This window comes from Cryptomeria japonica, unplaced genomic scaffold (genome assembly GCF_030272615.1).
Source record: "Cryptomeria japonica unplaced genomic scaffold, Sugi_1.0 HiC_scaffold_249, whole genome shotgun sequence".
Taxonomy (NCBI): domain Eukaryota; kingdom Viridiplantae; phylum Streptophyta; class Pinopsida; order Cupressales; family Cupressaceae; genus Cryptomeria; species Cryptomeria japonica.
Window position 1 is genome coordinate 37,501 of NW_026729071.1, and position 13,099 is coordinate 50,599.

The 13,099-nt window shown below is 60.9% G+C and overlaps 2 non-coding genes across 2 annotated transcripts; both read right to left on the reverse strand.

Annotated features, from left to right (window-relative positions):
• Positions 1–1,708: 1,708 nt before the first annotated feature.
• Positions 1,709–1,827, reverse strand: LOC131869529 (5S ribosomal RNA). Its single transcript, XR_009367911.1, has one exon. It is a non-coding gene; the product is annotated as a 5S ribosomal RNA (ribosomal RNA).
• A 5,915-nt stretch (positions 1,828–7,742) lies between these two features.
• Positions 7,743–7,861, reverse strand: LOC131869535 (5S ribosomal RNA). Its single transcript, XR_009367917.1, has one exon. It is a non-coding gene; the product is annotated as a 5S ribosomal RNA (ribosomal RNA).
• Between the last annotated feature and the right edge of the window lie 5,238 nt (positions 7,862–13,099).

The following is a 13,099-nucleotide window of genomic DNA, read 5'->3' on the forward strand; positions in this document are numbered from 1 at the left end:
GAGCGCTCCGAAGTGTGCTCCAAGGTGCGGCGTGCACGAAGTCGGAGCCCGGTTTGCCCCGGGTGCGCACCTCGCGTGCACCTTGGCGCGGTGGGCACCATGGCGTGCACGAAGTCGGAGCCCGGTTTGCCCCGGGTGCGCACCCCGCGTGCACCTTCGCCGGGGTGGGCACCTCGGCTGGGTTGCGCGCCCTGGTGCGCACCAAGGAGCGCTCCGAAGTGTGCTCCAAGGTGCGGCGTGCACGAAGTCGGAGCCCGGTTTGCCCCGGGTGCGCACCTCGCGTGCACCTTCGCCGCGGTGGGCACCTTGGCTGGGTTGGGCACCATTGAGCGCTCCGAAGTGTGCTCCAAGGTGCGCACCATGGCCCTCCAAGGTGCGCAGCATGGCGTGCACGAAGTCGGAGCCCGGTTTGCCCCGGGTGCGCACCTCGCGTGCACCTTCGCCAGGGTGGGCACCTCGGTGCGCACACCTTCTCAATGTTTTCTTGCCTTTTCTGGAAATTGGTGAAGGCAGCGCATCAAAGGTGCGCACCTCGGTGTGCTCCGAGGTGCGAACCCGAGAGCGCTCCGAGGTGCCCACGAAGTCGAAAGTCGGGTTAATTGCATTGTTTTCCCCGGGTGCGCTCCGAGGTGCGCAACATCGGTGCGCACCAAGGAGGGCTCCGAAGTGTGCTCCAAGGTGCGCACGATTCGGAGCTCGGTTTGCCCGGGGTGCGCACACCTTGGCTGGGTTGCGCACCCTTTGTGCGCTCCAAGGTGCGCACGAAGTCGGAGCTCGGTTTGCCCCGGGTGCGCACCTTCGCCAGGGTGCGCACCTTGATGCGCACGCCTTGGCTGGGCTGCGCACCTTGGTGGGCGCCATGGTGCGCACCTTTCGTGCGCTCCAAGGTGCGCACGAAGTCGGAGCTCGGTTTGCCCCGGGTGCGCACCTTGGTGGGCGCCATGGTGCACTCCGAGGTGCCCAAGATTGGTGCGCACCAAGGAGCGCTCCGAAGTGCGCTCCAAGGTGCGCAGGTGCGCGCGAAGTCGAAAGTTGGGTTAATTGTCCGGTTTGCCTCGGGTGCGCACCTTGCGTGCACCTTCGCCAGGGTGGGCGCCTTGGTGCGCACACCTTGGCTGGGCTGCGCACCCGGGCGCGCACACCTTGGCACCCGCGTTTCCTTCATTTTAAATTTTTTTTTTTTACAATCTCTCAAGTGGGAAATTCTATAATCTCAACTTTTTTTGCCTTTTCAGGAAACTTTTGAATGGAGCGCATCATTGGTGCGCTCCGAAGTGTGCTCCAAGGTGCGCACCTCTGGTGTGCTCCAAAGCTCTCTCTAGCTGCGTGCACCTGCCCCGGCCGCGCACCCGGCCCCGCCCAGCTTCGCTCACCTGTCCCGGGCGTCTGGTGCGGAACCTTAGAGTAAGAAACATCACCGTGCACCTTGGCCAACGTGCGCGACTCGACCGAGCGCGCACTGGCCGAGGTGCACACCGATTTCACCTGGGTGCGCGCGCAGCACCTCGGGCGCACCGGGGTGCGCGCACAACGCCCGGGTTGCACCGTGGCCTGTGTGCTCGGGGCGCCTCGGGTGCGCGCTCGGTGTCGCCCCCGCGCGCGCGGTAGTGCGGGCAGCGCACCCCGGCCCGGCCCGGCCCCGACGAGAACGCAAACGGGCAAAAGGTTTATTCAAATAGCATTGCGACGCCCGGCGAAAAACTAAAAAAGGGTGCAACACCGGGACTTCCCGGGAGGTCACCCATCCCAGTACTACTCCGGCCCAAGCGCGCTTAACTGCGGAGTTCTGATGGGATCCGGTGCACTAACGCTGGTATGATCGCACCCGTTATGAGCTTGTCGCAGTGTGTACTTAGCAAACCGCGACCCACGTGCGAATCCACCCCGGCCACCCACCCCCGTCGAGGTGCACACCCTCCCTCGCGAAGTGCGCCCCGTTCGCCAAGTGTGAGCCCTGCCCGGGTGCGCGCACCTTGCTAGGGCGTCGGGTGTGCACCCGGCCCGGCCTACGTGCGTGCACCTGGACGGGGCGTCGTGTGCGTGCAGTGTCCCGTCTGCAACGCGGTGCCCACACACCACCTCGGGCGCAACGACCTGCGCTCACATGTGGGCCGAGTGCACCTTGGTGCATGTTCGGGGCGCCTCGGGTGCACGCTCGATCTTGCCCCGGTGCACCAAGGCGCTCGGTTTGCCCCGGGTGCGCACTTGGTGCAAGGTGGGCACCCAAAATAGGGATCAAGCACCAAAACACAAGTTTCGGGATGCAAAATGGGACCCAAGGACCACAAATGCGTTCCAAGACCCATGATGGGTCCACGAGAACAAAAATGTGTTCCGAGACTTAATAAACAAATATTGGGTTTTAGGAGAAGAAACATGCTCTGATGCCCAAAACGAGAATCGACCCCGAAAAGGCCACAGGCCAAAAGTGGGATGCGAGACAAAAAAAAATGGGACCCGAGGACCAAAATTGGGTTCCCAGGTCGAAGACAGGGCAACCGGACAAGAAACGACCTCTAAGGCTCGAAATGAGTCCCGACGACTAAAACTTGACAAGAAGCACCCATCAGGCACCCAACTCGACACCCATGGGATGCCGACCCACCCGGGCTTCCACCTAGCACACCTTGGCACCCACCCACCCTCGCACCCAACCTCGCACCCAACTTAGCACCTTTGAACCCACATTGGCACTCACCCTGACCCTGGCACCTTGGAACCCACATTGGCACTCACCTTGACCCTGGCACCCACCTTTGCACTCACCTTGGGACCCACCCTGGCTCCCACCTCGGCACCCACCCAGACACCCACCTTGGTTCCTTGGCACCCACCTTGGATCCTTGGCACCCACCCCGACACCCACCTTGGCACGCAACTTGGCTACTTGCCACCCACCTTGGCTCCTTGACGCCCACCCCGACAACCACCCCGTGACCTACCCTGGCTAGGGTTGGTGCACACCCACCCTGGTGCCCACCTTGGCACCCACCCCATGACCCACCTTGGCACGCACCTTAGTACCCACCCCGTTACCCACCCTAGGACCCACCCCGTGACCCACCTTGGCCAGGGTGGGTGCCTTGGTGCGCACAACTTGCCTGGGCTGCACACCAGGGCGGGCTCAAGATGGCACCCGCGTTCCGTTTTTTTCACTATCTTTCAAAACGGAAATTTTAAAATCTCGTTTTTTTTTTTTTTTTGCCTTTTATGGAAATTAGTGAAGGCAGCGCATCAAAGGTGCGCAATGCTGGTGCGAACCCGGGAGCGCTCCGATGTGTGCTCCAAGGTGCGGCGTGCACGAAGTCCGAGCCCGGCTTGCCCCGGGTGCGCACCTCGCGTGCACCTTCGCCGGGGTGAGCACCTTGGCTGGGTTGCGCGCCCTGGTGCGCACCAAGGAGCGCTCTGAAGTGTGCTCCAAGGTGCGGCGTGCACGAAGTCGGAGCTCGGTTTGCCCCGGGTGTGCACCTCGGGTGCGCACCTCGCGTGCACCTTCGCTGCGGTGGGCACCTTGGCTGGGTTGCGCGCCTTGGTGGGCACCATGCAGTGCACGAAGTCGGAGCCCGGTTTGCCCCGGGCGCGCACCTCCGCCAGGGTGGGCACCTTGGTGCGCACAACTTGCCTGGGCTGCGCACCAGGAAGGGCTCAAGATGGCACCCGCGTTCCGTTTTTTTCACTATCTTTCAGAACGGAAATTTTAAAATATCGTTTTTTTTTGCCTTTTCTGGAAATTAGTGAAGGCAGCGCATCAAAGGTGCGCAACGCTGGTGCGAACCTGGGAGCGCTCCGATGTGTGCTCCAAGGTGCGGCGTGCACGAAGTCGGAGCCCGGTTTGCCCCGGGTGCGCCCTGGTGGGCACCATGGTGCGCACCAAGGAGCGCTCCGAAGTGTGCTCCAAGGTGCGGCCTGCACGAAGTCGGAGCCCGGTTTGCCCCGGGTGTGCACCGCGGGTGGGCACCTTGGTGCGCATGCCTTGCCTGGGCTGCGCACCAGGGCGGGCTCAAGATGGCACCCGCGTTCCGTTTTTTTCACTATCTTTCAAAACGGAAATTTTAAAATCTCATTTTTTTTTGCCTTTTCTGGAAATTAGTGAAGGCAGCGCATCAAAGGTGCGCACCTCGCTGCCCACCACGGTGCGCAACGCCGGTGGGCACCCGGGAGTGCTTCGAAGTGTGCTCCAAGGTGCTGCGTGCACGTTGTCGGAGCCCGGTTTGCCCCGGGTGCGCACCTCGCGTGCACCTTCGTCGGGGTGGGCACCTTGGCTGGGTTTGCCCCGGCTGCGCTCCGAAGCGGGGTTATTGGAGCGCCGCCTCTTTTTTTGTCGGAGCGTTTGGTGGGGTTTCTCGCATTGGCTCTTCCCAGGCCCGGTTGCCACCCTGGCGCGCACGAAGTCGGAAGTAGGGTTAATTGCCCGGGTGCGCACCTTTGCCAGGGTGGGCACCTTACCTGGGCTGTGCACCCGGGCGGGCTCAAGATGGCACCCGCGTTCCGTTTTTTTCACTATCTTTCAAAACGGAAATTTTAAAATCTCCTCTTTTTTTTGCCTTTTCTGGAAATTAGTGAAGGCAGCGCATCAAAGGTGCGCACCTCGCTGCCCACCTTGGTGTGCTCTGAGGTGCGCACCCGGGAGCGCTACGAAGTGTGCTCCAAGGTGCGGCGTGCACGTTGTCGGAGCCCGGTTTGCCCCGGGTGCGCACCTCGCCTGCACCTTGGCCGGGGTGGGCACCCTGGCTGGGTTTGCCCAGGGTGCGCTCCGAAGCGGGGTTACTGGAGCGCCCCCTCTTTTTTTGTCAGAGCGTTTGGTGGGGTTTCTCGCATTGGCTCTTCCCAGGCCCGGTTGTTGGGTGCGCTCCCACCCTGGCGCGCGCGAAGTTGGAAGTTGGGTTAATTGCCCGGGCGCGCACCTTCGCCAGGGTGGGCACCTTGGTGCGCACACCTTGGCTGGGCTGCGCACCAGGGCGGGCTCAAGATGGCACCAGCATTCCCTTTTTCTCACTATCTTTCAAAACGGAAATTTTAAAATCTCGTTTTCTTTTGCCTTTTATGGAAATTAGTGAAGGCATCGCATCAAAGGTGCGCACCTCGCTGCCCACCTTGGTGTGCTCCGAGGTGCCCACCACGGTGCGCTCCGAGGTGCCCACCACGGTGCGCAACGCCGGTGCGAACCCGGGAGCGCCCCGATGTGTGCTCCAAGGTGCGGCGTGCACGAAGCCGGACCCCGGTTTGCCCCGGGTGCGCACCTCGCGTGCACCTTGGTGCGCACACCTTGGCTGGGTTGCGCGGCCTGGTGGGCACCATGGTGCGCACCAAGGAGCGCTCCGAAGTGTGCTCCAAGGTGCGGCGTGCACGAAGTCCTAGCCCGGTTTGCCCCGGGTGCGCACCTTCGCCGCGGTGGGCACCATGGCGTGCACGAAGTCGGAGCCCGGTTTGCCCCGGGTGCGCACCTCGCGTGCACCTTCGCCGGGGTGGGCACCTCGGCTGGGTTGCGCGCCCTGGTGCGCACCAAGGAGCGCTCCGAAGTGTGCTCCAAGGTGCGGCGTGCACGAAGTCGGAGCCCGGTTTGCCCCGGGTGCGCACCTTCGCCGCGGTGGGCACCCTGGTGCGCACCATGGCGTGCACGAAGTCGGAGCCCGGTTTGCCCCGGGTGCGCACCTCGCGTGCACCTTCGGCGGGGTTGCGCGCCCTGGTGCGCACCAAGGAGCGCTCCGAAGTGTGCTCCAAGGTGCGGCGTGCACGAAGTCGGAGCCCGGTTTGCCCCGGGTGCGCACCTCGCGTGCACCTTCGGCGGGGTTGCGCGCCCTGGTGGGCACCATGGTGCGCACCAAGGAGCGCTCCGAAGTGTGCTCCAAGGTGCGGCGTGCACGAAGTCGGAGCCCGGTTTGCCCCGGGTGCGCACCTCGCGTGCACCTTCGCCGCGGTGGGCACCATGGCGTGCACGAAGTCGGAGCCCGGTTTGCCCCGGGTGCGCACCTCGCGTGCACCTTCGCCGGGGTGGGCACCTCGGCTGGGTTGCGCGCCCTGGTGCGCACCAAGGAGCGCTCCGAAGTGTGCTCCAAGGTGCGGCGTGCACGAAGTCGGAGCCCGGTTTGCCCCGGGTGCGCACCTCGCGTGCACCTTGGCGCGGTGGGCACCATGGCGTGCACGAAGTCGGAGCCCGGTTTGCCCCGGGTGCGCACCCCGCGTGCACCTTCGCCGGGGTGGGCACCTCGGCTGGGTTGCGCGCCCTGGTGCGCACCAAGGAGCGCTCCGAAGTGTGCTCCAAGGTGCGGCGTGCACGAAGTCGGAGCCCGGTTTGCCCCGGGTGCGCACCTCGCGTGCACCTTCGCCGCGGTGGGCACCTTGGCTGGGTTGGGCACCATTGAGCGCTCCGAAGTGTGCTCCAAGGTGCGCACCATGGCCCTCCAAGGTGCGCAGCATGGCGTGCACGAAGTCGGAGCCCGGTTTGCCCCGGGTGCGCACCTCGCGTGCACCTTCGCCAGGGTGGGCACCTCGGTGCGCACACCTTCTCAATGTTTTCTTGCCTTTTCTGGAAATTGGTGAAGGCAGCGCATCAAAGGTGCGCACCTCGGTGTGCTCCGAGGTGCGAACCCGAGAGCGCTCCGAGGTGCCCACGAAGTCGAAAGTCGGGTTAATTGCATTGTTTTCCCCGGGTGCGCTCCGAGGTGCGCAACATCGGTGCGCACCAAGGAGGGCTCCGAAGTGTGCTCCAAGGTGCGCACGATTCGGAGCTCGGTTTGCCCGGGGTGCGCACACCTTGGCTGGGTTGCGCACCCTTTGTGCGCTCCAAGGTGCGCACGAAGTCGGAGCTCGGTTTGCCCCGGGTGCGCACCTTCGCCAGGGTGCGCACCTTGATGCGCACGCCTTGGCTGGGCTGCGCACCTTGGTGGGCGCCATGGTGCGCACCTTTCGTGCGCTCCAAGGTGCGCACGAAGTCGGAGCTCGGTTTGCCCCGGGTGCGCACCTTGGTGGGCGCCATGGTGCACTCCGAGGTGCCCAAGATTGGTGCGCACCAAGGAGCGCTCCGAAGTGCGCTCCAAGGTGCGCAGGTGCGCGCGAAGTCGAAAGTTGGGTTAATTGTCCGGTTTGCCTCGGGTGCGCACCTTGCGTGCACCTTCGCCAGGGTGGGCGCCTTGGTGCGCACACCTTGGCTGGGCTGCGCACCCGGGCGCGCACACCTTGGCACCCGCGTTTCCTTCATTTTAAATTTTTTTTTTTTACAATCTCTCAAGTGGGAAATTCTATAATCTCAACTTTTTTTGCCTTTTCAGGAAACTTTTGAATGGAGCGCATCATTGGTGCGCTCCGAAGTGTGCTCCAAGGTGCGCACCTCTGGTGTGCTCCAAAGCTCTCTCCAGCTGCGTGCACCTGCCCCGGCCGCGCACCCGGCCCCGCCCAGCTTCGCTCACCTGTCCCGGGCGTCTGGTGCGGAACCTTAGAGTAAGAAACATCACCGTGCACCTTGGCCAACGTGCGCGACTCGACCGAGCGCGCACTGGCCGAGGTGCACACCGATTTCACCTGGGTGCGCGCGCAGCACCTCGGGCGCACCGGGGTGCGCGCACAACGCCCGGGTTGCACCGTGGCCTGTGTGCTCGGGGCGCCTCGGGTGCGCGCTCGGTGTCGCCCCCCGCGCGCGCGGTAGTGCGGGCAGCGCACCCCGGCCCGGCCCGGCCCCGACGAGAACGCAAACGGGCAAAAGGTTTATTCAAATAGCATTGCGACGCCCGGCGAAAAACTAAGAAAGGGTGCAACACCGGGACTTCCCGGGAGGTCACCCATCCCAGTACTACTCCGGCCCAAGCGCGCTTAACTGCGGAGTTCTGATGGGATCCGGTGCACTAACGCTGGTATGATCGCACCCGTTATGAGCTTGTCGCAGTGTGTACTTAGCAAACCGCGACCCACGTGCGAATCCACCCCGGCCACCCACCCCCGTCGAGGTGCACACCCTCCCTCGCGAAGTGCGCCCCGTTCGCCAAGTGTGAGCCCTGCCCGGGTGCGCGCACCTTGCTAGGGCGTCGGGTGTGCACCCGGCCCGGCCTACGTGCGTGCACCTGGACGGGGCGTCGTGTGCGTGCAGTGTCCCGTCTGCAACGCGGTGCCCACACACCACCTCGGGCGCAACGACCTGCGCTCACATGTGGGCCGAGTGCACCTTGGTGCATGTTCGGGGCGCCTCGGGTGCACGCTCGATCTTGCCCCGGTGCACCAAGGCGCTCGGTTTGCCCCGGGTGCGCACTTGGTGCAAGGTGGGCACCCAAAATAGGGATCAAGCACCAAAACACAAGTTTCGGGATGCAAAATGGGACCCAAGGACCACAAATGCGTTCCAAGACCCATGATGGGTCCACGAGAACAAAAATGTGTTCCGAGACTTAATAAACAAATATTGGGTTTTAGGAGAAGAAACATGCTCTGATGCCCAAAACGAGAATCGACCCCGAAAAGGCCACAGGCCAAAAGTGGGATGCGAGACAAAAAAAAATGGGACCCGAGGACCAAAATTGGGTTCCCAGGTCGAAGACAGGGCAACCGGACAAGAAACGACCTCTAAGGCTCGAAATGAGTCCCGACGACTAAAACTTGACAAGAAGCACCCATCAGGCACCCAACTCGACACCCATGGGATGCCGACCCACCCGGGCTTCCACCTAGCACACCTTGGCACCCACCCACCCTCGCACCCAACCTCGCACCCAACTTAGCACCTTTGAACCCACATTGGCACTCACCCTGACCCTGGCACCTTGGAACCCACATTGGCACTCACCTTGACCCTGGCACCCACCTTTGCACTCACCTTGGGACCCACCCTGGCTCCCACCTCGGCACCCACCCAGACACCCACCTTGGTTCCTTGGCACCCACCTTGGATCCTTGGCACCCACCCCGACACCCACCTTGGCACGCAACTTGGCTACTTGCCACCCACCTTGGCTCCTTGACGCCCACCCCGACAACCACCCCGTGACCTACCCTGGCTAGGGTTGGTGCACACCCACCCTGGTGCCCACCTTGGCACCCACCCCATGACCCACCTTGGCACGCACCTTAGTACCCACCCTGTTACCCACCCTAGGACCCACCCCGTGACCCACCTTGGCCAGGGTGGGTGCACCCACCCTGGTGCCCACCTTGGCACCCACCCATCCTAGCACCCAGCCTGTGACCGGGCTTGGAACCCAACCTTGCACCCGTCTTGGCCAGTGTGGGTGCGCACCCATCCTGGCACCCACGTTGTGACACACCCTTTAACCCACGCACCCTAGCAGCCACGTTGGCACCCACCTTGGAACACAACCTAGCAACTTGGCACCCACCCCGTGACCCACCTTGGCATCCACCATAGCAGTCGCCCACTTGGCACCCACCTTGGAACCCAAGTTGGCACCCACCTCGGCACCCACCTTGACACTTGTGGACCCACCTTGCCACTCACCCTAGCATCGACCCATCCTAGCACCCACCCTGGCACCTTTGCACCCTAGCACTCACCCATCCTAGCACCTAACCTGTGACCCACCTTGACACTCACCCTCGCACCCACCTTGGAACCCAACCTAGCACCCACCCACCCTGACACCAACCCTAGCACCTACCCACCCTTGCACCCACCCTGTGACCCATCTTGGCACCCACCCATCCTACCACTCAACCTATCACCCACCTTCTCACCCACCTTGGCATCCACCTTAGCACCCACCCACACTGGCACCTTGGCACCCACCTCGGGCAAGGTGGGTGCACACCCACCCTGACACCCAATTTAGAACCAACCGAGCATGTTACCCACCTTGGCACCCACATTGCAGCCCACCCTAGTACCCACCCTATGACCCACATTGGCATCCACACCCTAGCACCCAGGCACCTCGACACCCGCCTTGACACGCACCCTAGCACTAAACCTGTGACCCACCTTGGAACTCACCCTAGAACCCACCCACCCTGTGAACCACCTTGGCATCCACCTTAGCACCCACCCACCTTGGCACCCACTCTAGCACTCACCCATCCTAACACCCAACTTGTTACCCACCTTGGCACCCGCCCTCGCGTCCACCTTGAAACCCACCCTAGCACCCACCCACGCAGGAGCCCACCTTGGCACCCAACCTAACACCCACGCATCCTGGCACCCAACTTGTGACCCACCTTGGAACCCACCCTAGTACCCACCTTTGAACCCACTATATCACCAACCCACCTTGGCACCCACCCTATGACCCTCTTTGGAATCCACCCTAGCACGCACCCACCCTGGCACCCACCATGGAGCGCACCCTAGCACCCACCCACCTCGGCACGCACCTCAACACCCACCTTGGTGTGCGCACTGCGCCAACCTCTCAAAGACCCTATGTGGTGCGCTCCAAAGTGTACACCTTTGGTGCGCTCCAAGGTGCGCACCTTTGGTGCACACCGAGGTGCACACCAAAGTGTGCACCGAGGTGAGCACCAAAGTGCACTCCAAGGTGCACACCAAGGCGTGCACCTTTGGTGCGGTCAATGCAAACGAATTCGGAAGTTGGGGTCGATGTCCTAATCGCTGCTGCAGACTACACGTATGAGAATCGGACAAATAGCTTTATATAGGGGAGGTGTTGCGTTTGATGGGTCGACTCCCCTGGTTGTGTGCACTGCACCAACTTCAAAGACCCTGTCTTGTTTAAGAAGTCAAAAGTTGGGGTGGATGTCCTAATCATTGCTGCAGTCTACGCATGTATGAGAATCAGACAAATAGCTTATATAGGGGAGGTGTTGCATTCGGTGGGTTGACTCCCCTGGTTGTGCGCACTGCGCCAACCTCAAAGACCCCGCATAGCAGAAGAAGTCGGAAGTCGGATTTTGGTGAGCACCAAGGCGTGCACCTTTGGTGCGGTCAACGCAGACGAATTCAGAAGTTGGGGTGGATGTCCTAATCGTTGTTGCAGGCTACACATGTATGAGAATCAGACAAATAGCTTATATAGGGGAGGTGTTGGGTTTGATGGGTCAACTCCCTTGGTTGTGCGCATTACGCCAACCTCAAAGACCTTGTTTTCGTTAAGAAGTCAAAAGTTGGGGTCAATGTCCTAATGGCTCCTGTAGGCTACACATGTATGAGAATCGGACAAATAGCTTATATAGGGGAGGTGTTGGGTTTGATGGGTCGACTCCCCTGGTTGTGCGCATTACGTCAACCTCAAAGACCTTGTTTTCGTTAAGAAGTCAAAAGTTGGGGTCGATGTCCTAATTGCTCCTGTAGACTACACATGTATGAGAATCAGACAAATAGCTTATATAGGGGAGGTGTTGGGTTTGATGGGTTGACTCCCCTAGTTGTTCGCATTACACCAACCTCAAAGACCTTGTTTTCGTTTAGAAGCCGAAAGTTGGGGTCGATGTCCTAATTGCTCCTGCAGGCTACGCATGTATGAGAATCAGACAAATAGCTTATATAGGGGAGGTGTTGGGTTTGATGGGTCGACTCCCCTGGTTGTGCGCATTGCGCCAACCTCAAAGACCCTGCATTGCGGATGAAGTCGAAAGTCAGAGTTTGGTGTGCTACAAGGTGTGGTCGAAGGTGCTCACCTAGGTGTGCACCTTTGGAGCGCAGGAAAAGTGCCCTCCAAAAGTGCGCACCTTTGGAGTGCACAAAAGTGCCCTCCAAAAGTGCGCACCTTTGGAGCGCACAAAAGTGCCCTCCAAAAAGTGCCCTCCAAAAGTGCGCACCTTTGGAGCGCACAAAAGTGCCCTCCAAAAAGTGCCCTCCAAAAGTGCGCACCTTTGGAGTGCAGAAAAGTGCCCTCCAAAAAGTGCCCTCCAAAAGTGTGCACCTTTGGAGTGCACAAAAGTGCCCTCCAAAAGTGCGCACCTTTGGAGCGCAGAAAAGTGCCCTCCAAAAAGTGCCCTCCAAAAGTGCGCACCTTTGGAGCGCAGAAAAGTGCCCTCCAAAAAGTGCCCTCCAAAAGTGCGCACCTTTGGAGCGCAGAAAAGTGCCCTCCAAAAAGTGCCCTCCAAAAGTGCGCACCTTTGGAGCGCAGAAAAGTGCCCTCCAAAAAGTGCCCTCCAAAAGTGCGCACCTTTGGAGCGCACAAAAGTGCCCTCCAAAAAGTGCCCTCCAAAAGTGCGCACCTTTGGAGCGCACAAAAGTGCCCTCCAAAAGTGCGCACCTTTGGAGCGCACAAAAGTGCCCTCCAAAAGTGCGCACTTTTGGTGCGCACCAAGGCGCTGGTTCGGTCGTTGCAGGCGAGTTCGGAAGTTGGGGTCGATGTCCTGAGCGGAGGTGCAAACTACACAGGTGTCGGAATCGGACAAATAGCTTATATAGGGGAGGTGTATGCTTCGATGGGTCGACTCCCCAGGTTGAGCGCACCGCGCCAACCTCAAAGACCCTACGGTATGGATGAAGTCGGAAGTTGGGTCCGATGACCGATTCGATTAGTAGGTATGCTCATGAGGTCGGAATTTGGGTCCGATGACCTGCCATGTGCAGGAAGGCGAATGTTGGCACTGTGCGTTGCAAGGTGCACACCAAGGTGCTGGTGCGGTCTTTTTAGTCGAGTTCGGAAGTTGGGGTCGATGTCCTGATCGGAGGTGCAAGCTACACAGGTGTGGGAATCGGACAAATAGCTTATATAGGGGAGGTGTATGCTTCGTTGGGTCGACTCCCCGGGTTGAGCGCACCGCGCCAACCTCAAAGACCCTACGGTATGGATGAAGTCGGAAGTTGGGTCCGATGACCGATTCGATATGTAGGCATACTCGCGAGGTCGGAATTTGGGTCCGATGACCTGCCATGTGCAGGAAGGCGAATGTTGGCACTGTGCGTTGCAAGGTGCGCACCAAGGCGCTGGTTCGGTCGTTGCAGGCGAGTTCGGAAGTTGGGGTCGATGTCCTGATCGGAGGTGCAAACTACACAGGTGTGGGAATCGGACAAATAGCTTATATAGGGGAGGTGTATGCTTCGTTGGGTCGACTCCCCGGGTTGAGCGCACCGCGCCAACCTCAAAGACCCTACGGTATGGATGAAGTCGGAAGTTGTGTCCGATGACCGATTCGATATGTAGGCATACTCGCGAGGTCGGAATTTGGGTCCGATGACCTGCCATGTGCA